This window comes from Protomyctophum parallelum, assembly GCF_964188405.1.
Source record: "Protomyctophum parallelum genome assembly, chromosome: 20".
Classification (NCBI taxonomy): domain Eukaryota; kingdom Metazoa; phylum Chordata; class Actinopteri; order Myctophiformes; family Myctophidae; genus Protomyctophum; species Protomyctophum parallelum.
In genome coordinates, this window is record NC_139718.1 from 37,138,707 (window position 1) to 37,164,726 (window position 26,020).

The 26,020-nt window shown below is 42.8% G+C and overlaps 1 protein-coding gene across 3 annotated transcripts in view; it reads right to left on the bottom strand.

Moving 5' to 3' along the window:
• The window catches only part of arhgef10 (Rho guanine nucleotide exchange factor (GEF) 10), a 121,006-nt gene that overhangs the window by 76,761 nt on the left and 18,225 nt on the right, over positions 1 to 26,020 (bottom strand). The window lies entirely within an intron of this gene.

Below are 26,020 nucleotides of genomic sequence, written 5' to 3' on the forward strand. Positions count from 1 at the left end.
ACATTTTACTGTTGGTTTGCATTCACCCATTATTCATTTGTTATGACACAGTCACACAAATAGACAAAAACACCCCTTTGCGTTGTCGGCAGGGTTCGAACCTGCGCGGGGAAACCCCAATGGATTTCAAGTCCATCGCCTTAACCACTCGGCCACGACAACCTGTGCCACTTTTAATCTCTTCATTAAAACTGCAAGATTGACGATTTTCTTAACCATTATTATCCTATGACAATAGCTTTTTTGATTAATTAAGATGCGTGTTAAAAATATATATTTTTGAGTGGTGCAACCACTCCAAGGAACAGCAATGTCCGTGTTCACCTACCTATGTGTTGGTTCACCTATGTGCCTATGTGTTGGTTAATGAGCACCAATATGACTATTAGTACCAGTAGGGGCGCTGTTGTGCCAGAAACAGAGAGAGAGAGAGTGCTGCACTGTTGCCTGCTAATGAGAGAGAGAGAGAGAGGGGGGGGGGGGGGGGGGGGGGGGGGGAGTTGCACCACTCAGTTCACACGGGTGTGATTTGTCGTTATCTATGAAAGAATCAATGATTCAAACCTGCGTGGGGAGACCCCAATGTCAGTTTTAATTAAGAGATTATAGGTGGTACAGGTTGAATGTGTACCTTAGCCATATTGTAGGCCTTTGATGTAATCCATGGTCAGGTAATGCCCTTTTGATTGTTCACTGTTATTTTAATATACGATACGGTAGATGATCTTGTTTATTATATTTTGTGCCCTCATATAATATCCATGCATATCTGAATTCTGTTGTTTGTGTTTTTTTGAGTGGTGCAGCCACTCCAAGGAACAGAAATGTGTGTCCCTATGGCTGGCTGTCTGTCTGTTTAGACTAGTACCAAGAGATGACAAAGTGGCGCTGTTGAGCTTCACACTGTGAACAGGTGCATGATGGGAAGCTGAGTTTTTAGCAGCCATTACGTGATTTCGGGTGACAGTACAGTACAGTACAGTACAGTAGAGGGACCCCCACATGGTAACTGTCATTTCTCGACTGTTTCGGACATGGGGCGGCTCGCCAAAACTGGGCCACCCCCTTGGGCGCGTTCCTGGGGGCATGGATGTTCCGGGCACTCTCCGGGGACCCCCACATGGTAACTCTGTCATTTCTCAAACGTTTCGGACGCGGGCGGCTAGCCGGAACCGGGCCGGCCCCCAGGGGACGTTCCTGGGGCCCTGGATGTTCCGGGGATCCCCCGGGGACCCTCACACTGTAACTCAGACAGGTCTGATTTATTTTTGTGTGTAGCCTACATTTTCTTACTCTTACATTTCTCCTTTATTACGTTTGTTTATATCTGTTAAAACTCAATTAAAGTGTCGATCATAGAAAGTGTAGAACAGGTTGTCGTGGCCGAGTGGTTAAGGCGATGGACTAGAAATCCATTGGGGTCTCCCCGCGCAGGTTCGAATCCTGCCGGCAACGTATGAACTTTAGTACATATTGGATGTTACTTGTTGACACCACATAGACATCTATTAGTTAGATGCCTCTGGGTCGTACGTCAACACCACCCTAGGGATCTTGCCATAACACCACTGAAAGAAATTAGCTTATATATTGATTTAGTCCATTTTAAACAATCAATTTGAATGTTTCACATTGATTCATAGAAAAAAAAATACACACTTCTTTTTAATTATACTTGTCAGAATAATGGCAAAGAAAATAATCAATCTTGCAGTTTTAATTAAGAGATTAAAAGGGGCACAGGTTGTCGTGGCCGAGTGGTTAAGGCGATGGACTTGAAATCCATTGGGGTTTCCCCGCGCAGGTTCGAACCCTGCCGACAACGCAAAATGGTGTTTTTGTAATAACATAGCAATAATGGGTAATGCAGTACAGTAACATATACAGTATCTACAGCTGTGTTAAACCACATGCCCACCACAAAATTGACAATCTTGCTGCTTTAATTGAGAAAACAACAGGGGTACAAGTTGTCGTGGCCGAGTGGTTAAGGCGATGGACTAGAAATCCATTGGGGTCTCCCCGCGCAGGTTCGAATCCTGCCGACAACGGGATAGCTTTTAGGGGTAGCGGTTTCTAGGGGACAGTCTGACAATCAGAAGTCGCTAGTTTTCCCGCCCTGGCTCACCCAGTCAAAATGTATGTGTCCATGTGAAAGAATATTTTATTTTATGTGCTATATTTTATAGATGTGCTATCAAGCTCATCTCCCTCTGCTGCTCAATACTGCTGGTTGAAAACGGACGTCAGTAGCCACATTGTACGGACGTCAGTAGCCACATTGTAAGGACACACCTTCACCACACCACACCATTTGAATATAGAAGTATAACTTGTTAAGAGGCCATCAGCACATCTGTGAACAAACCCCTACCCCCTGTCCGTCTCAACCAGTTTCCTCGATCATCCTCGAGATGAAAGGCATTCAATATCAGGCGCACAGGTTCGAATCCTGCCGACAACACAAAATTGTGATTTTGTCAATGTTGTGCTTAATAATGTAATAATATAGTAATAACAAAGTACTAATGGGTAATACAGTACAGTATGTCAGTCAAACCAACAGTAACATGTATCTCCTGTTATTAAGACCTGTCATGTTGAACTGGAGGGATGCACAGAGTGTGTAAACACATTTCTGTACCCAGACACAAAAAAACGGCAATAATGCTGCAGCCTTAGCTGAGAGCTAAAGTGTGGCACAGGTTGTCGTGGCCGAGTGGTTAAGGCGATGGACTAGAAATCCATTGGGGTCTCCCCGCGCAGGTTCGAATCCTGCCGACAACGCATTAGCTTTTCTGTCCGCTGCTCGTCAGTTCTTATAGGGTTTGCACCTTTTTGTTTATCTTGTACTTCACCAACAACAATTCTAGTATGATGCAAATACCGAGTTGTGAGGAGTTTATTTCATAGTTCATACTGACATACAGAAGGGTTCAAATACCACACTTGTATAGACTACATACAGAGCTGTGGCTTTTTCGGTTCCAAAATGTAGATTAAACAAATGCAGAAATGATTACCAAATCCATCTGTCTTCTTGCTGTGGATGGAAAACTATTTACAGGCCCACTGTGGGAGGTTGACTCCAGAAAAGGTTTTTCAACCACACCGCACACAGACTTGTAATTAAGGGTGGGGTATCCAACTGCCAGTATTTAGCTACAGAACCTTCATGTCCAAGATTCCACACTCCACCAAAAAACTACCGTGCTACTTTAGTGCAGGGGGAGAAGGGGCGTTGCTGAATCTGCTGTTCAAAGACCTCACAGCGTTCACTTCACTATACACATCAGGCAGGAAGACGAACGAAGCGACAAATGCATTTCCTGTTTCCACACTGTAATTAAGCCGTGCAGGGAAAGGGAGACCGTCACTGCCTCCAGTGACCATGCAGGAATGCTGCCTGGAGCAAACCATTAATCTAAAACGCTGCTGTAAGGTTCAATGTAAATTGATCTGCTTTCAATTGACTACGATGCATTGAGAGTGACAGAAAAACGAATGGCACTCTTCATGGGAAAGGCCTGACTCACACCCTCACAACAGATTGATGTATAGCTGAAGCATGAGACTTATTTACTGCTGCAAGCTCGCAATGCATTTCCAATGGGAGTCACATGGTTTGACACAGAATTTTTGTTGTATGAAGGGGAGGGGGGCATTCGAAACATAGCCGAAAGCCGTACAACAAAAATGTTGTGTCAAACCATGTGACTTCCATTGGAAATGCATTGGGAGCTTGCATCAGTAAACAAGTCTCATACATCTAGTATGCATCAATGTTGTATGCTAGATCGAAAGGTGTGAGTCAGGCCAAAGGGACCGGGCAGTGCTAACTCTGTTCAAAACACACATCACAGCTGTCACTCGATCCTGTAGGTTTACACTATACATACGACGAATTAGACCGTTCCTCACCCAGGAGTCAGCCCAGCTCCTAATCCAGACAACAGTCTTGTCAAAACTTGGAATGCACTTCCCATCACAGTCAGAACTGCAGCCTCACTCCCAATCTTCCGCCGTAGTCTGAAAACCCACCTCTTCAGACTCCACCATGGCCCGTAGCACTTGCCCTAGCCTAGCCCCTTAGATAGCACTTCATGTAGACTTAGATAGTATTTTAGACAGACTTATAGCTTGTTACGTAGACAGCACTAGAATTGCATTTTATGTAGTCATAGCACTTTATAGTACACATGTATATTGTATAATACTGTATATAATATAGTATAGTATGTATAGTTGACATATATACTCCACTGTTACGTTCTTAGTTTATACATGATTCATGATAACTACTTTTTATATATGTGATGTATGCCATGCTTTGTTTTTGCTTAATGTAAGTCGCTCTGGATCAAGAGCGTCTTCTAAATGCCTAAATTGTAAATTGTCTAACAACAAGCATCAATGCCTTATCGTACGTTTCTTCTGTCTAACCATGAGGACCCGTGGTATTGACAGAAGCAGAGTTCATGGAGGAATGACAAGTGAGCCAAACGTGGGTTTCATGCCATGAATGAAAGGGAACACCCTTCATTCAAGTCTCAAGTTGTTTTCTCCTACGGGATCCAGTCGGCTAAGCTTACCTATTGTCGCTGTCGGGCAGAAACCTTAGATTTTATTTGAGTGGTGCAACCACAGCAATCAGCGCAGGCACACCTTAGCGCACAGCTGCGGACAGACGAAGCTGACGCCCGACGTCAGCTTTTTAGACAGCTGGTGGATGGAAAAGAAGCTCCACCCCCGCGGCTGACTGACGTGGAGGAGAGCGTTTCCGGGAATCTGTCCGTCGCGTCAGTCAGCCGCAGAGGTGGAGCTTCTTTTCCATCCACCAGCTGTCTAAAAAGCCGGAATGACGTTGGGCGTCAGCTTCGTCTGTCCGCGGCTGTGCGCTAAGGTGTGCCCCGGCCCACTGTCCGTGTTCGTTCACCTATGTATGTGACGTTAATGAGCATGTGTATGACTATTAGTACCAGTAGGGACGCTGTTGTGCCAGAAACAGAGAGAGACAGATAGTGCTGTACTGTTGCCTGCTAATGAAAGAGAGAGAGAGAGAGAGAGAGAGAGAGAGAGAGAGAGAGAGAGAGAGAGAGAGAGAGGAGGGGGAGAGGGGAGTTGCACCACTCAGTTCACGCGGGTGTGATTTTTACTTTAAAATGGAAAATAAATCATAAAGCATTGCCCTACTTTCAGGGCTCGAGATTAATGGCGTCCCGACGTACCGGGGACTGTAAAATATCTATTTGGGACTTAAATGTGTCTCATTCGGGACGGTTTCGGGACGAGAGGAGTTTTTGCACTGAAAATGTGCATTTCGCATGCAGCACTGCAAAGAGTTTTTGCAGTGCCGTCAGTCAGACAGTTGACGACAACAACGCACACACTAGAAAGGAAAGTAAAGTTACCCAGGGTAACTGGACTAAGCTCAAGAACGTGTTTACAGCCAGGCCCTGCTCATAGAACATTTCATGGTAGGGGTTCAATGCCTTGTCCAAGGGCACTTCAGCGGTGGTAATTTTAACGTGCCGGTCCTGGGATACGAACTAGCGACCTTCCGATATCAAGACCGCTCCGCAAACCGTTTGGCCACTGCTGCCCCTACCATTCACCCAAAGGAATAATAGGAATTATATTGCTTTTGCCCCGTGGATGGGACATTAGATTTAAAAACTATCGGTTGGAAGCGTGGATAAAACCATGGTTGTGTGCCACAGAAAGGTCCCATGGGGACATGGGGCTACACTACACCAACGTTTAACGTTAGCCCATGCACCCATGTAATAGACATTTGAGTATTCATAGACCATTGCTGCACGTTATCCGTTGGTCTTGATCAAGTAGCATACACCAACGTTTTATAAGCTACTGTATAGTCACTATTCATTGATTCACTGGTACACCAAAAAACAAAATCCATTTGAAAATAAATATCACTGTTCTCAGGTCAAATATTGATATGCGATTAAAATGTGATTTATTTAGAACTAGAAAAAGTGCCCTACTGGGCACAGGTCTCCACCAGGATGAGCAGATGTGAAGAATTCCAGGCAAAGGTTTTTCCTTGGCCTCTAGGGAGTTGGCATACAAAGTTATCCACAGATCCGTGCAGTTAGAGGTAAAAACACTTTTCGGCCAGTTATAGCGCCACCTTGAGGCTGAGTTGAAATTGTTCATGTGGCATTTCGTCCTCTGCCTAGTGGGAATGTGGGTGCACAATTTCACAGAAATCACGCGATGTGTTCATGATTTGCAGCATTTTGTTTGAAACTGAGCACTCCTGTGAACTTTGGAAGCCAATCTTAACCAATCAGGATGGAGTCTGAGAAATCTGAAAGACCGGTTTCGTTGAATGGCTCTAGAGAGACTGTGTACCAATTTGCGTGATGTTTGGACAAAATCTGTAGGTGTACTGTGCAAAAACTTGTTTTGCACAAAGCGGCCTCCTGGTGGCGCTATAACAGGCCGTTCTGGAAATCTGAAAGACTGGTTTCGTTGAATGGCTCTAGAGAGACTGTGTACCAATTTGCGTGATGTTTGGACAAAATCTGTAGGTGTACTGTGCAAAAACTTGTTTTGCACAAAGCGGCCTCTTGGTGGCGCTATAACAGGCCGTTCTGGAAAGTTTGGGGCAGAGGTTCATCGTTGGCATCCAGGGAGTGTGTGTGCAAAATTTGGCATCGACCGGGTTAACGGTGGCCGAGATTAGCTGCTAACGGACACACACACACACACACACACACACACGGACACACGGACGGACGGAGTGCAAAACATACTCTCCCCCTAGCCTTCGGCTGGTGGAGACAATAATTAATTACAAAGCCTCTGATTAATTCGATTAACATTTTTAACCAAGCCCTATTTTTCATCTGGGAGCATTTTGACTAAATCAGTGTATCTACAGAAGAAACATGAAGCCAAACAAATAATGTACTGCATGTATTCAATACATTATTTTTAATGTAACTACCGCCCTATTTCTATTCTAAGCTCCATCTCGAAAGTGATGGAAAAAATAGTCTATGAACAGGTTGAAAAGTATCTTGCCACTAATAAATTGTTGTACGAGTTCCAATCTGGTTTCAGAACATCCCACTCCACTGACACATGCCTCCTCTATTTGAGCGACAACATCAAACACGAGGTGGATGCTGGAAAATACTGCGGCATGGTCATGCTGGACCTCCAAAAGGCTTTTGACACCGTGAACCACTCCATAATGGTTAACAAGCTAAAAGCTATTGGTTTTGATAGCACATCAGTGAGCTGGATGCAATCCTACCTGGAGGGGAAAGAACAGATGGTGGAGGTGAACGGAACACTGCCCCCCCCCCCCTCCTAGTGAGCTGTGGCGTTCCGCAAGGAAGCATACTAGGGCCTTTACTGTTCCTAATATATGTAAACGACATGACATCAGCTTGTGACTGCAACTTGTTCCTGTTCGCAGATGACTCAGCACTGCTGGTCTCAGACAGGAACAAACTGCAGGTTGAAAAGACCCTCAGCTCTGAACTCGGTAGAATCTGCACCTGGCTCGCTGATAACTAACTATCCTTACACCTGGGAAAAACTGAATCCATTCTCTTCGGATCAAATAGTAATCTCAGCAAGGCAGATGGCTTCTTGGTTAGAGTGGGTGACAATATTATCACACGAAAAGATGAAATGACCTACCTAGGTTCCATTCCAATCTTTCTGGTGATAAAATGGCCACAAACATAATCAAAAAAGTCAATCAAAGAACAAGATTCCTTTACAGGATCTCCTCACTGGTCAACAAAAACACCTTGAAGACCTTAACAGGAGCCCTCGTACAAGGTTTCTTTGACTATGCATGCACCTCTTGGTACCACAGCACCTTAAAGGCCCTAAAAACAAGGCTCCAGACCTCCCAAAACAAACTTGGCCCGAACCCCCCGAACCCACGCCCACTTTGACAGGCTGGGATGGCTTAGGGTCGACGACAGAGTACAGCATCTTGCAATGGGTCTGGTCCACAAGATTCGATACACCACCAAGATACCCATGTACCTGTCTAAATACTTCCTTTATGTAAACGAAGTCCATACCCACAACACCAGAGGGAGTGCAACAAACCATGTACAACCCAGATTCGGCACAAACAAGGGAATAAATTATTTTCGCTCCTATGCCACCAAAATGTGGAACACCCTACCAACAGTCATTAAGACATGTGAATCCCTTGACTCCTTCAAAACCGCTCTCAAATGGCACCTACGGACGGCTGCAATTCGAAACTGGCCCCTGTAAAATCTGAATCCCCCCCACCGCCCCCCCCCCCTCTCCCCTCACTGTATAATTATGTATCTTTTCCCTTTTTGCTTCATTTATGATGAATTCCTGTTCTGTTCTTTAACTATATAGAAGTGTCTATTTGTATGTCTCTAAATGGTTTGATGAATTGAACAAGGTGGACCCTGTTGTAAACAAGTGTAATGCTTAATTGGGTCGTCCACTCACAGTTAACAGTCTTTGTATTGAGTTTGTGCTTAAAATGTACTGTAATTCTGCAAACTGTTAATACATTTTTCAATCAATCAATCAATGGCTTAATTGTATTTCTATTACAATAGGAATACAGTTATTAATTTCACAATTTCAGTGGTGCTTTTTTGTACTTTTTTCCGGGACTGTATACATTTACTTCGGGACGGCTCAAATTGTATTTTGGGACACTTCCGGGACGTTAAAAAGTTAAACGTGAAAAAAGTTAGTCTGGAGCCCTGCCTACTTTATACTTCATCATATGCCTCAAAAGTATTTTTGAAACCGTTTGGAAAACATTTAACAGTTTTTTGGACATACAAGGTTTCCGCCTGATCTATGAGAGAGCACGGCAAGACTTCATGTATTTATTTACCAGGGACAGTGCACGTTAATTAAATACATACACAAACAAAAACTATATATATATGTAGTTTTTGTTATGTAAACACAGAGGAAACTTACATACATATATATATATATATATAGTTATTGTTTTGTTAGGATATGTAAACAAAGGGAAAAGTTACATACTAGTATGCCTTTAATGTTTTTATTTTTATTGTGTATATAATTTTATATAATTATGTAAACAATACTAGCGTGATTTGGCACAGACTGATCTAACATGAATAAATAGGTACTCGGTAGTACCAAAGCAATACCGACAGTACCCTTCAATGGTACAGAGTTCAGTACCCGACCCTACTTAGCATACCATGGATTTCTAACACCTTCCTGTCGCTGGTCAAAGGAATTAATTAGCCTAGTGGCTCACTTTTGTTTCCAAAAGAAAGACAGTCACAGTTGTTCCAAGTTTTCTGAATAGTCACCACCACAGACAAGAGGAGTACTGGCCCCTCCCCTGACTCACAGCCGAAATAGCTCAGTTGGGAGAGCGTTAGACTGAAGATCTAAAGGTCCCTGGTTCGATCCCGGGTTTCGGCATTTTAACCCCCTGATGGTTATCCATAGTTAAAGGCTTATCAATACGTACAAATCAGTAAGTAACAACAGGGTAATAGTGTTATAACAGTTTAATCCCATCGCCTAGTAATTACTTATAATTATGGTCGAATTAGGACTCCACGTTGAAAGACTCCACGTTTCTGAATGACTTAAGCCCTTTGCTCCACTATAGGGTGATAAACTAAGCCCGTTTCCTGAACAGTCACCACCTCATATAACACTGTAATCTGTCCCCTCCCCCACTCACTGCCGAAATAGCTCAGTTGGGAGAGCGTTAGACTGAAGATCTAAAGGTCCCTGGTTCGATCCCGGGTTTCGGCATTTTGACCCCCCCCCCCCCCCCCCCCCCCCGACGATGGCATTCCTCTATAATCCTTAGTTAAAACTTGCTCAACTCAACAGGTCTAGTTTACCCCGGTTCCTGAAAACATTATATCGTTCACAAAAGCCACTATCCATGTTATTGTGTGTGAGTAAGCTTTGTTCTGTTCATGTAGTCACTTGTCCTTTGAACAACACCCTTCACACACGTTTACTATCCCTTAACCCAGTGGTTCTCAACCTGTGGGTCGGGAACCCCCCGGGATCACCACATTATTTTGGGTGGTCCCCAGGCAGACGACAGTGAAAGTTACAATTTAAGGACTTATAAGATCTTTGTAATGCCTCAGGGGGGAAAAAAGAAAGAAAGAAAATAAAAAGACCATTACTGCATCAAAATGAATCAACAGACTATACTATAAAAGCTGGTAAAACATTGACCAAATTGTCAAATAATAAACAAAAAATTGAGAAAATAGCTGATTCACATTTACTTCAAGATGTTTTTGAAAATGTCAGATACTTATTCCTATACATTCCAAGTGCTTATCAAGGTGGGGGGGGGGGGGGGGTCCTAGTTCACATATGATTATTTTGGGCGGTCACAACTTGACTAGTTTGAGAACCACTGCCTTAACAACTTAAACCCTATATTATTATACAGAGTTGACCACCGACCCCCAGGGCTCTGTACTACAGTCTACGCCCCTTCCTTTTTTTCCCTCTACACCAAATCTCTTCGGCCAAAATAGCTGATCTATGACTACAAGCTCACAGTGCATTGCATTGCGAGCTATATTGCAGTCGAGACCTCAGTGTAACGAAGGCTTTCACCTAGAGCTCCATATAGGGAGACAAACAGAGCTCCATATAGGGAGACAAACAGAGCTCCATATATGACATCCAGCACTGACATCAGACTATAGTGTAGAAACCTCATATATGGGTATACACACCTGGCATCGTCATTGTGGCACGCACCCAGTTGGCTGGCATCGTCATCACGACACACATCCAGTAAAACTCTATCTAAGAAGAATCCGGAGAGGTTTAGTTGTAGCTAGCAGCAACCTCTACTCTTGTCCCTGGAGACTCCAAAGCCCTCGGCACGAGACTATGAATGATTGGCCTTACAACCCAGATATCGTATAGTGTAAGAAGCTTCGGCATTCCGGTTAAGTTCTAATCGGGACGCCACTGCGGCAGGGTTCTAACTCGGGACAACCAGCCATACCTGAGCAGTATTTTATACTCAGAATAGGGACGCTGGGGTTCGTGACGTTTAACCGCTCTGATAACATGTTGTCGGACCCCCGAGGGCCGAGGCGGGATCAGTCACCTATGAAACAACCTTCACAGAGACAAACTTTGACCTCCCAAAAACAGACTTTGAAGTCCGCCCATAGCAATGTGAACTACTGTAAATCATCAATACTATTCCGGAGGGTGTCGACAGGAATACCAGTTGTTCCAACCTCAGTCTGTGAAGGAATGTTCTGTTATGTTCTGACCGTCGCTGCGGGCCAAAACACTGTGACCCCATCCTGTGGGCCGTCTGTCTAGAGAGCCAATACTAAAGAGATGGTGGCAGCAAACCAGGAAAGCAGCGATAGTGTGAGACTTTGAGCAACCAGGTCTACGAAAACAGGCCCAAAAGAAGCGACTACGTGTATATATAGTCCACATGAGCACTTTAAAGTATGCATTGGCTATTTGAAAATAGCCAAACGGCGCAATGTGATGTGTAAATAGAGCTTCTGCCATTTGGTTTTAAATCACACTCACGTGAAGTGCTCTTCTCATCATCTTACATCACATTCCATGCTCAGCCAATCAAATCATTTCCGTGGTACAAACACACAAAGCTGGGCATAGGAGGGGCTAGCGGAGCGGCGGGAGCGCCCCTCAAGAAAGAATCGTGAAATAAAATGAGAATATTTTGAAATAAAACACAAATCTGGTACGGGGGTCCCTCCCTGGCACAAAATACATTCATATAGGGATACAATTATTCATTTGAGGGGGTCACATGAAAATGTCTGAGAACCTGGCTTAAACAACATACACATTTTGTTCATAATAATACTTTAATAAGAACGCAAACACTACCAATATTTACAAGACACAATACAGAAAAACGAGTCCAAAGTCACTTATAAGAAATTAAGATAGATGTAGTAGTTGCAGCCTGATTTGTGGGTTTTTATTTCATCCATAGTTCAACCGTGTAAAACATGCGTGGCTCACGCACTTAATTAATTTGACCCAACATGAAACCTGCATTAATAACAGTGAAGGGCCCGTTACTTTAGTGTTACCCCGCACTGACATAAGAGCATAAGAGCATTAATGCTGTGCGAGCAATAATATGTCTGTCTGTATGCAGACACAGACACACACACACACACACACACACACACAGACAGACACAGACACAGACACAGACACACACACACACACACAGTGGGGCCAAGCTGAGGTGTCCATTGTCAATTCATAATCACAATATGGATTCTGTTCTCTGCTGCTCCAGTGAGTCACTGTTTTACAATCCGCTCTAGCATCACCGTGGCAACCAAGCAAGTGGCTGCCCAGCTGGACAGTAAGCTTTTTTTCTTTTTTTCGTCCTTTGCCTTGTGTCTGTCCCTGGGGGCAGTGTGTGTGTGTGTGTGTGTGTGTGTGTGTGTGTGTGTGTGTGTGTGTGTGTGTGTGTGTGTGTGTGTGTGTGTGTGTGTGTGTGTGTGTGTGTGTGTGCGCCCCACTGTGCGTGTGTGCGTGCAGAGCGCTCCATTCCTCTGCCCACACGCTGCAGAGCGGAGGAGGACAGGAATGTGTTGTTGACACACTCTGTCCATCTTTACTGCCCCTCCAGTACAACATGACAGCTCTTAATACCAACTGTATGTCACCGTTAGTCTGACATGCTGTACAGTACACACTACACAGCACGCCAGTTATTACTATGTTATTATTGCACGCCAATAAACAAGAACGCAAGCTCTTTTTTCTACATCTGCACAGAGAAAATCATTCAATCATATATTAACCCAGCCGTTTAGACCTGAGGCCCATTCTACGAAATGTCTTCTAAAAATCGTGACAGTTTTTGGAAAAACCTCATGTTTCTATATCAGTGGTTCTTAAACTATTTCACGTCAAGGAACCCCAAGAATCGCTCTGAAAGAATATATATTCAAAGATTTGCACCACATTTTCAGGATTTTTCAAAAATAGCTAAAATATAACATAATCCGTTCTGAATGGGTTTAAGTTAAAATAAAAAACCACAAATCAGGCTGCAACTACTACATCTATCAGTTTCAAGGTCAATGCTTGAGACCTTTGACTGACAGTAGCTCTGACCAATTGCGTCAAAGAGAAAATGTTTGAACCCGCCCCACGGGAAACAAGATCCATAGACAGCATCTCCAGACTCAAATACCACACGACAGTGTGATTTGAGTCTGGCTTATTAGCCAAGCTAATACCATTACACCATAAAGTCAGGGATCAATGCAAGTCTATGGCTGGGATTATGTGCTGCCTGCAATACAAATACAACATAAAGTGTATGGCCAGTACGGGGATCGAACCCGCGACCTTGGCGTTATTAGCACCACGCTCTAACCAACTGAGCTAACCGGCCTGTCACTGATTCTTAAAGTGACAGTACACTAGAGTGGGTCATGGGCTTTAGCTATTGTAAAATACAGTGGCGTGCTTACAGAGAGCTTGTATGTGAACAACACATTTTCTGAACTATTCTGTAATGAATGAGATAACCCTATCAGAGCTCTCCGTCCCTCTGTCTGACATGGTGATCATTTAGCCCCTGTGCTGACTATGCCTCGCGTGGACAGCCAGACAGGACTTTGTCCAAGGGGCGGTCACGAAAAGATTCAAACGTGACTCCGATTAGATCAGTGGTTCTCAACCTATTTTCACCAGGTACCGCATCAGAAAATATTTGGTACCACCATTATGACTTAAGTTCAAATACAGAAGCGTACACCTATAACCTATCCCGTCCTATTCACATTCAAATTAATATAAATAAATCACACCCGTGTGAAGTGAGGGGCACTCTTATCATCGTGACGTAAAATAGATGCTATGATGTAAAATTGTCCATTCATTGTCAATGGGAATTTAATGTTTGTAGGATGTTTGTGCACAATGCACATACACCAGAAGCTGGACAGTTGTCAGCCAACAAACAAAATTATAACAATAAAAATGGCACTCTTACAGTTATCACACGACAGACACACACACACACACACAACAGAGAGAGAGAGACACAACAGAGAGAGAGACACAACAGAGAGAGACACAACAGAGAGAGAGAGAGAAAGAGACACACGCACACACTAGGGATGCCACCGAATAATCGATTTTCCGATTAATAGTTGCAGTCTCCGAAATCGATTTTAATATTTCATAATCGAAAAAAAAAAATTACCCATAATATTGGCTAATAAGTAAGGCTGCATGATATATCGAACATGTACCTTCATCAGAGTGGAGAATATCATACTATAATTCTAACAATGTCTGTGTGTGTGTGTGTGTGTGTGTGTGTGTGTGTGTGTGTGTGTGTGTGTCAGAAACACCGCATTATCTCCTCATTGCCTGCACCAATCGCACACAGGCATTGACCATATGAATATGGAGGGCGTAACGGAGCCCTTTTTTCAATTTCACACATTAATGATTAATAATTAATTTATTAGTGAATAAAAAATGCGACCAGGGCGCAAATATCTCACAACGGGTAAGGACTAGTAAGTATAAATCAAGTTGAGCAAAGCCTGCACTCTTCTCTGCCCCTCTCTCTAACAGACACAGTTAACGATCGCTTGTTAAGTGCCTGCCAGACAGACAATCAGATGAAATGAAGGCAGGTAGAGTGTAGACTAGTGAAATGAACATGTTCTCTTTATATCAAGTACTTCATACCAGCCCCTTATGAAACTACTTCTCCCCAAATCCAAATGGATTTAATTTTCCATCCTGAATGGCACTGAGAAGATCTCCACAAAGGTTTACTCATCAAAACTGATTATAAAACTGTAACCATCAAAGCATGCATGCACTCAACATATAATGGTTATGTGACCATGGCATGTGCATAATATAAAATCTTAAAAGTTTTATCTGATATTGATAATATCGGATATTTGCCTACCGGGGTCGTCTCGTAACGGTGAAGGTTGAGAATCACCGGGTTAGTCCCCTACAACCAAGCAGAGCAGCGTAGAGCTGTAACACACATGTGCCGGGACTGGCCGTGTGAAATTGTAAACGAAGCATTGTCGGAACAATGCTCGTATTTAGCCTGCTAACCAGAAAGATACTGCTCATATTCCTCGTAAAGACTTGAAAAACAACAGAGAGAGACATAAATATGGTTGATGTGAATGATTATATTGATAATAATCGTTATAATAATGATATAATCTTATTATTAATTTCTGAAAAAAAGTAAATCAGTCTGTCTGGCCACTTCCTTAGCACAGCGCAAGACTGCTGCTCGCTTAGGGGCCCATCTCAAAGCGCCACGGAGCACGGCGAGCCTCCACGCACATCGCGCAACATCGCCCTGTGCTCTCGTCTCAATGTGCGCTGCTGACAAGCACCAAACATTTGGGTAATGCCACTGTAATTACTAATTACATCATGGTCAAACTACTAGGAAGTCACATTGAAAGAAGGGCCTGTATCCTTAATGGTCACCGCATATCACATGGGACCTGACCCCTCCCCTTCCTCACAGCCGAAATAGCTCAGTTGGGAGAGCGTTAGACTGAAGATCTAAAGGTCCCTGGTTCGATCCCTGGTTTCGGCATTTTGACCCCCGATGGTGATCCATGGCTAAAACTTTATCAACAGGTAAAAGTAAAACCAGAAATTGGCAGGGTAATAGTGTTATAACCATGTTATAACCATATAACAGGGTAATAACACAATATATAATATATATATAATATATAATATATATAATATATAATTACATATTATATCATGGTGAAATTAGCACTCCACATTGAAATTGGGACATTTGTCTTGTTTGTGATTCATCATTTGAATTGTTAAGGCATTTAATGTTAAATACACAGCTTTAAAAAAATATCATAAAATGTTGTTAGTCCCCTGACCCAATGGTGAGTAAAATTCTGGCCTCCTTAAATTACTTTTTAATCAGCCCATAGCATTTCATAGCAGTCAGTAGTATTCCCTGAGGCATTGACAGCTACTTGTCACATACAGCAGTCAAACTGTCAAACTGTCAAACACATACAGCCACAATCCATCTGTAAAAATCTCATGGCCAGTACGGGGATCGAACCTGCGACCTTGGCCTTATTAGCAGCACGCTCTAACCAACTGAGCTAACCGGCCTGTCTATCATTTGCATTTCTTAATGTGACACTACACCAAATTGCAACAAGAAAGACAGTCACATGGCCTCAGACACTTCATTGTGAACAGATCTTTTGAAAGAACACATCAGCACATAAGATATGAATCGCCAGTTGGGGCCCACCCATGGCCCAGGTATAGAATCTACTTAAAGCCCACATGGCAAACACAGGTGAGGCCCAATTGGATCACACATAACATTGCCTGGTTGCAGTGGTTGTTGCCGACCCAAGGCCCAGTTAGAACGCACTTATTATTGGACATTACATGCTCTCTGGCAACTCCACCTGAGTTGAAATGGCCAATTCATAACGTCAAGCGTTTTTAAGCTCGGCTAAAATCCTGTGGCCAGTACGGGGATCGAACCCGCGACCTTGGCGTTATTAGCACCACGCTCTAACCAACTGAGCTAACCGGCCTATAACACATTACAAACCATGACTTTTCTTAAAGTGCACCAAATTGCAACAAGAAAGTAAAGCATACACCAGAGAAACAAACACCAGGGGGGAGTATGGGTGTGAGTGAGACATTAGATCACGGCCGAGCAGAGGCTGCGGAGCGGCCATGTGCATCGTTGTATAACCTCATGGCTACCGGCACAAGGCACAGGCTTTCTACTAATTAATCCCACTTCTGGAGGGGGTTGCTCATGATAGCTTCCCAACTTCCGATATTTGTTTGTGCACTGCCATCAACTCCAAACCATCAAATGGAGCCGTCACGTGTATTTTAATACAGTATACTGCTCACCTCTTGTCTTCTTAGACCTACATGATGACACACTGGGATGATTTCATCAGGGTAGTGGAGATCTTAATGTGGTTAAAATTAAACATCATTATATTAACCCTGATGAAAGCACTCTGGTTCGACAACATAGACCGTCAATGACCACAATAACACAGGAGACCCATGGTAAAAAAAAAAACTGGACCGCAGGTCGATGGCCAGGAGTTCTACGTCCGGAGCAGAACTCAGTGTTGTGCGGAATGTGCACTCAGAGAGTTGACAAAAACAGCAATACTGCCTCAATACTGTTTCATTATGTCCTGGTTGACATGTAACAGTGTAAAGCCATCTCTAAAGTCAGGCTGGTCAGTACAGCCACTGTAGACTGACTGTACAGCCATGATTCAGAGATTGAGAAGCAAAAGAGACAGACAGTGCCTGTACTCACGTTGAGCCTTCGACAGAGTAATACACTTGTTCGACTCCTTGTTTGACTCCTTGTTCCCCGAGCACAAGTTCCCCATGATGGCCAATGGGACGCGCATGGATGGAACCTACTCCAAATGTGGACCCGTTTCTCCTATATGACACACTTCATGTGAACAGCTGTTATAAATGAGACCTGTTGATTCAACCACCCACCCCCCCCACCCCGTCTCTTCTTCACAGACCAGTCTGGCCAGTTCCCAATTAAACACTGTTCACAAAATCACCAGAACGTATTCCCCCAGGGAGGAGTTGACATACAGTCAGTTTCTCCCAAATTGACTTTCAGCTTTGCCCAGGTGACGTAAATAAATGTATTGGGATGTCTGGGATGCAGACGGGACAAAGGCGATTACTTTAGCCCCGGCTGCGCACATCACTGTCGCTGCGTAACGGTCACATACTCGTGGCACGAGGCATATGGGAAATACCATGTTTACAGAATGCTAATATGTTACCGCAGGCAATGCAGGTGATCATCAAGTAGAGCTTAGTGGCAAACACATGCTGCAATATTTGAAGAGAGAATAAACAGAGAAGAGAGAGGTGGAGAACTCTGTAAAACTGGTGACTGCAATGAAACCTAGTCGAAGATGTTCCGATAAAAAACTCCAATAATGATGAATTATTAATCTTTCTCTCAATATGTCAAATACATTTATCCATCTCAGCCACAAGTCCAACTCCAACAAAAATGACATGACGGCACATTTGATTACAGTAACTCCAGTTACATTACAGTTCATACATTACCAGTTCATAAAGTTTATCTTTAGAGCCATGCAATATTGCATTTCAGTTTATCTTATTCTTAACCCATTTAGACCCGAGAACTGATTCTACAAAATGTCTTCTAAATCATGACAGTTTTCTGAAAAACCTTAAGTTTCTATATCAGTGGTGCTCGGATTTGGCCGCAGACCCCAATTTCAAAATATATGTTGTTCCAGGGACCCCCCAGAAGCAAAGATATGAGTTAAAAGCATTCACTGGGAATTCGTGGGAAAGAATATAATTATATTCAAAGATTTCCGCCACATTTTCACGATTTTTCAAAGACAGCAGCTCTACAAGCTCGTAGCGCGGCACTCGGTGCTGTGCTACGAGCTTGTAGATCTGCTATTTTTCAATTGCTAAAGTATAACAACATAATCATATTCATAAGGTTTATACTGACCGCCTTGCTGTGATTCTTGGCGTAGAAAAGTGTGGCTGATTGGAAACAATCGACAGACTGACAGTTGATTACAGCTGGGGCGTGCATGACTCCCGTCTCCTGCATAAACTAACGCCGGGGATTCATTTATTAGTTTCTGGGAAGGGAGATTTGTTTATGAGATAGTTTGTTATGTCTAGATGTGGGCGGGGGTACTCTGGAGTGTAGAGCATCTTCAAGGCATCTTGAAGAGCTAGGAAGCACCCCTCTAACAACACCACTCGCTGTAGCAGAGCATAACTAGATAACTGTGCTTCTTGGAGCGCATGTCTCCGCCAGGCCCGGTTGCCTACCCAGGGCCCGCAAACTTTGGTCATAGCCATTTGGAATGGGATCTGAAAAACGGTTCCAGACATCACGTGCACCCACGCCCCTCCAGGGACTGTTGAATGGATTCATAGTAGATTTGGCATGTACTACTAGCTTGCCGTCCAAGAGGGGAGAAGACACTGAGGTTGTGCGTTTGGCTGGCCTACCTTTTAGAGTAATGTTATTCAATCCTTTATGCACATTCCTGCAACAGCTGTCCTTCAATAGACTTGTTAACATCTCAAATCAAAACTCCACTGGCCAGCACGGGGATCGAACCCACGACCTTGGCGTTATTAGCACCACGCTCTAACCAACTGAGCTAAGCAGCCCACATCTACAAGATAACAGTGGGACATGTCACGTCACATGACCTTTAGATAGGGGGGGGGGGGTATGGATGGATATATCGGGGCACGCATAATACTAAAGAAATTCCACATGCCTAATCTTATTAGGAATTTTCTATTATTTTGAAAAATATTTTAAAATAGTGAAAATACTGTGTGTGTGTGTGTGTGTGTGTGTGTGTGTGTGTGTGTGTGTGTGTGTGTGTGTGTGTGTGTGTGTGTGTGTGTGAGACAGACAGGCTGCCCGGACGTAGCCTACCTGTAGCCAAAACTGTAAATGGCAAAAATGCTTCAAATTAATGTTGACATGACTCTGACAATACATTATGTTGCATGGGGGTGGGATGACTTGTCCAACTACGATGTAAGTAAAGATTACTATAGTCTGGTTGCCCTAGCTCCGTATAGGGAGATGGTGGGTGGGTGAGTCTCACTCTCTCATAATGAAACATTGCAGCAGATTGCAGCTGATCCACAAGCTCACCACGCGTCGCAAAGCGAATTAAAGTTTTATGCATTTAGAAACTAGAAAATGGGACATGCAGAGTACTTTTACTTTTGGTAAGTATATTCTGATCCCAAATGCTTCTGTACTTTTACTCATGTACATTGTTAATACAAGACTTTTACATGTAACAGTGAGGTATTGTTTTACTTCAGCAACAAATGCACTTCTTCCAACACTTGCTGTTCTGCAGCTAATCTTACAAACTACTACAACGATGAACGATCAACCCCAATTCCACAAATGTCTTTTGCACAGTAGGCCAAAGATGTAGGGTTCATCCTCCAATACCTAATTGTATGCGTGCGCGAGCATGCCAAATGAAGGAAGGCTTCCCACTCCCGGCGGATGACTCCTTTGCGGCACCGGCTGTCCTAACATATGACTGGTGTCTTGTCTTCTTCCGCGAGTGTTGCTCAAGATCAGCCACTCGATTTTCCAGGATTGCAATGTTTTTTTCCTGCTCCATATTTTGTTGTTTGAGTGGCTGAACATCAGCCATCAGTTCCAGTATTTTCTTTTGCCAACTGGAAACTGTTGAAATCTCCTCTGCCATGAAGTCCAGGGTCGTTTTTATCTCCTCCATCTCATCCCAACTCACTGCCATTATCATTACCCCCAAGCCGATCTACAGACTCGAGTTTTACGTAATTTAACAACAACACTCTACTAATTCACGGAAGAGATGTGAAAATAAAATGAGTTAACAAACAGAAAAGCGGACACGAGCACACCAAACACAAACTGCTGCGGTTTCTGAGGAGCCTCAATGTTTGAACTGGTAGTTTGTTCTAATAATGTAAAGCATACATTGCTAACTGGCGGCCCGGGGACCACATGCGGTCCCTACCTTCACTTAATGCGGCCCAGAGGTTAATATCGGAATACTGATATATTATTGATTTCAGCTGTTACAATTCCAAACATGCAAAGTCTTATATAGCTTAATGACCAGTATTACAAAAACGTATTGTTTTATGTCCAATGTATTTGTACTATTTAAGTTCATAAAGTTAACAGTAGTAAGTAACTAAATGCATTTTAAATTAAATAAAAATATAACTTCAGGTTTCCAATTAAAAATAATAGCAAAACTAGCAGATCTAGAAGCTCAAAATGCATCACACTGCGACACGTTTTTGAGCTTGTATACTGTATGTGCTATTTTTGCTACCTTTGTGTGAGAAAGAATGTCAAAGTATGGCATTAATTAGGAAAAAAGTTTAAATACGTAGATAAGATATTATATGCAATGTGGCCCTCTGGAGTGAGTGTGGAAATACAGTGGCCCGCCCACCCCTGATGTAAAGCACACTCATGCCCTACATGCAGTACATTACAAGTCATGTCCTTGCTTGGATAAAGTCCTCCCTCTTCACAAACCACTCAACCCACAGCAGGTCATGTGATTTCAGGGAATCGGACAACGGTGCATACCTGCATATACCATTTCGGTGAATTCAGTACGTGAGGACAACAATGGAAACAAACCGAAAGGCTTTCTTGGTTTCATCCTTTTAGCATACTTTGTATTGTACTGTACTGTACAATACTGCACCTGTTAATATTCCAGTGGTTTTCGACCCTTTTCATTTCAAGGCCCATTATTTATTTGGCATTTGAGCCACGGACCACCATTTGATGACATTTAGCCTCTCAGACCCAAAACTAAAGAATATTTTTGTCGTCGTTTGTATAAGATTTTGTCTACAATGCCATGCTTTTTGGCAAATGTCGATCAAAATAACAATTATTCTACATTCTCTAATTGTGTAGACTTCTTGTAAATGAAGTACCGGTAATGCATATGTTTAACAATAATTTAACTAAATAAAATGAAACCAAATGGTGGTTTATTAGATTGTATTAGCTCTTTAACTAAAGAGTTAAAGATCTAATAAATAAGGGTGCATTTGGTTACCAACTCTCTATCATTTAGCAAACAACCAAACAAGGTTCCGCAGCAACGATTATCATCAGAACACATCGACTACAATGTAAAGATTATAACATTCTTTTTTCCTTAGATGTGAAAAGTGTGTACTAACCCATTTCTCAGAAATGAAAATCCCAAAATAAAACAAAAGTGAAAGTTTCTTTCATTTATTAGCTTGTGCCAGACGGTAACCGGAATGTTCACCTTAAAAACGTGCTCGCCCTCATTCTTTTCCTGCTGTCCGACATGCCAACAGCTCGGTGGGGCGGTTCTTGTATTCTTGTATTTGTTTTACTGAGAATAAAGTTAAAAATAAGTTTGGGGTTAGGCGTAGTTTTGCCGAGGTTAAGTTTAGGAATAGGGTTAGGTTTTGGCACCGTTTTACTGAGATTAACCCATTCTTGGTGTTTTAAACATTATGTTATACTTTAGCTATTGAAAAATAGCAGATCTACAAGCTCATAGCGGCGTCTGCTATCTTAGAAAAATCGTGAAAATGTGGCGCAAATCTTTGAATATATTCTTTCAGAGCGTACGTTTTTAAGTCAAATCTTTGCTTCTGAGTGGTTCCTGGAATAACATATTTTCAGACGGGGGTCAGCGGCCAATTACATATCATTTTTGGGGTCCTTGACATGAAATATGGAGCACCACCTGATATAGAAACATGAGGTATTTCAGAAAACTGTCTGTTTAGAAGAATTTTTTTTAATTTCGACGTCAGGCCTAAAGGGATTAGGTGTAACCATTATAAGCAAAGTTTACGTTTAGGAATACCGTGCTGAGCAGTTCCACCGGCTGTGCGCTCGGGGTGACAGTGTTTTGAGCAAGCGTTCTAGTATCCTGTCAGACTACTCTTTACACACTGATTCAGCAACAAGCCAGCCAAACACAACATGTCATTTACAACTAAACAAAACAGCCGTTTCTATCTTTATGTTTCTGATTGTTTATTCCTGAGATTTCTGTAAACCTCCATTCAGATTCAAAAATGTCCGCTCACACGGCTTGTTGCACAATAATCACGATTATGAAGACTAAGGATCTAAGGAACATTTTGAGCCTTTAAATATGGAAGAAAACTGATAATTGTTGCTGAGAAACCTTGGTTGATTGATTGAATACTTTATTAACAGTTTCCAAGGGCAGGCACAGGGAAGTACAGTACAATAGGTCTGCTAGCCTAAAAGGATGAAACCAAGAAAGCCTTTCGGTTTGTTTGCATTGGGGGTTCTCACGTACTCAGTTAACCGAAAAGGTATGCAGGTATGCACCGATTCCCTGAAATCACATGACCTACTGTGGGTTGGGTGTTTCGTGAAGCGGGAGGACTTTATCCACGCAAGGACATGACTTGTACTTGTAACGCCTTCTGAACAGGTGATGCCAGGGTTTCTATATAATATCTGTGGACACATCAGCGTAGCACCACTCTGACTGACACCTCTAGACCATCATCACTTCATCAGAACACCCGTCTCCTGCTGAAGGACACTAGCCGTCTCTGGACCTCAGGTATGAAGAAGTTCTTCCAAATGTATATAATATGTTGGTCATAATCATTGACGCGGTTACTTATAAACTGACAGATTGACATTATGGTCATCAGCCATACATGCTATATTATGCTATATTATCCCATTCTGACCTGAGATCAGATTATAAAAATGTCTTCTACATCCTGACAGTTTTCTGAAAAAGCTATGTTTCTATGTCAGTCGTTCTTCGATTTTTCTAAAATAGCAGACCTACAAGCTCGTAGCGCGCTATGAGCTTGTAGATCTGCTATTTTTCAATAGCTAAAGCATAACATAGTGCTAACACCAAAAGGGGTTCCCGCCCAAAATGGGTTATGGAGTATGTTAAATAAAATGATCTCACGTATATTACATTCACACTTCTCAAGATGCTGTGGCTTAAGAGCATCTGCTACAATGCCTACGTTGTCCAATTGTATGAGAAACACGAGAGACACAAGAACAAGAGTCACATCATCTTCATCTGTGTACTTCGCAGGTTGCTGGCCAAAGCGTTGGAAATGACTGACGGGAGCAGACCGGAGCATCGTGCAACAATGAGCTCCCTCAAATGGCTCAATCACATCCCTGGCGTTGGGCAGTACAAAGGAATTGCTCAGGATATCCTTGGAGATCATCAAGGGGCAAAGATGGCCTACTGTCAAAGCAATGAAGTCACAGCGACAGTGGGTTTTGGGATGGGGACCTTAGGTGGTCCTGTGGGTGCATTGGGTGTTGTTGCTGCTGTACTTGCTACAATCATCAATAAGATCAATGAATGTTGAGTGAAATGCATACAAATTTGAGTTAAATCAGTAGATGAGAAAAGAAGATAATGTCAGAGCTTTTGTGTGTTGGTCCATTTATTACAGTATGTAAATGCTTTAACATATCTGGAAAATGTACCTGAACCTCGGATTATGTTAAATAAGTCATGAGGGACAGTCACAAGTTCAATGTTTGGGGAAACAGTGAATCATCTTGGAGTGATTAAATTAGTGGTGGGCATAGATTAATTTTTTTAATCTAGATTAATCTCACTGCAATTCTGGAGTTAATCTAGATTAATCTAGATTAAAATGGCTCATTTGAACTCTGCCGAAAGCATTGAAAATATGTGTGCGCTACCTAAATAATGACCAGAAGTAAATCCTTGAACGGGCCACGTGGCCCATTAGACCAGGAGCCCTACCCTATCATAATTGGTAATGAAAATATAATAATAATGTTCAATACGATGTACGTGTGTTATACATTGTTCATTCAGTTAAACAAGAATAACCATAAACACGTTACCATACAGGCAATTTGAAACAGTGGGTGCAAGAACAACCCCCTTTTCTGGGATATGACATTAATTAAACTGTAAACCTAGAGGTGATGAAGAACTGTTTACAGTCAGTAGTTTGACGAACACTTTTCCCCGGAGCCATATTAGGTCACATTCTCACCTAATACTTCGGTAGACTCATGCGTTTGGGCGGATCGAGATTTGGGGATTCTTGCATATTTAATTTGCTGCGGTTTGCCTTCACACTGTCATCCGTAGCAATTGGAAACGCAGCAGGGGGGACCTTTATCAATGTGTTCCATTCATAAACCTAGCCTACAACACAGTGAAATCTATTGTGAAATCTATAACGTGCATGTGTCGTGCCCCCTCTCTCTCACTATACGCACGCAGCCACAGTGCCACACACTGTTCTTTTTGGCATGGAGGCACAGCGCTGAGCGCACTGATAACAGACAGCAGCGCAAAATGTGTACAGTTTATTGAGATGAAAGTTTCAGTCCCCACTAGTCCCCACACAGTGACAGCACTCCATGTTTACGGCACGCACAGACAGACAGAATATTCTCTAGGCTATAATACTATTACACTGCACTGCAGTGTTCTTCTTTCTTAAGCAATTGATTAATGTACACCTCGCGACCAGGGCTTCAGTCTCCTCATTCGACCACGTCTATCCACGGTAACGGGACATCTTTGCGCTGCGTAAAATATGCTTTCTCCGTCTCCAACTGTGTTCAGCTCCTCACCCGCCACATTGTTTGCTTCATTTCCTTTATTTACTGCGGATTGCGCTGAGGTTTCCATTGGGAAGCTTCTTGTAAAGAAATTTCCCCTGAAGTAAACCCGGGTTCACAGAGTCCTGCATGCTGACGTTAAGACGTTTGATGTGGCACGCCGCACTGTTCATTAATTTCACCCGTGTCCGGTTAGGTTAGGATTTGTTACCGCCCCGCTCTCAGAGTAATTTATTTCACCTTGTCCCTGTTAGGTTAGGACTTCTCCCTCCCACAGAGTAATTCCGCCAGGTAAAACTATCAAAGTGAAATTCCTAGTTTGCTCGCTTTATGCAGTCAATGCAGACCCAGCTCCCAGACCCAACTTTGAGAATAGATTAATGGCGATAATTTTTTTTGACGCGCGATAATATTCTCGCGTTAACGCAGCACGTTAACGCCGATAACGGCCCAGCATTAGATTAAATCCATTAAAGATGTAGTGAAATTAAAAATATGTTTCACCCTTTTAGAGAAAATTGTCTGTGGTCATTGGTATACCCAACAATAGATGGCAAAAAATGGAATAAATTAATGTTTGCGTTTTTCTTCATATCAAAAGTCCCTACAAGCCAAGGCCAATATAAATGAATTACTGTGAACTAAAAAGTGCTGCATGTTATGACAGATAGACCTATATGAATATAAATTAAACTTGATTTTGTTCACCTGTGTGAT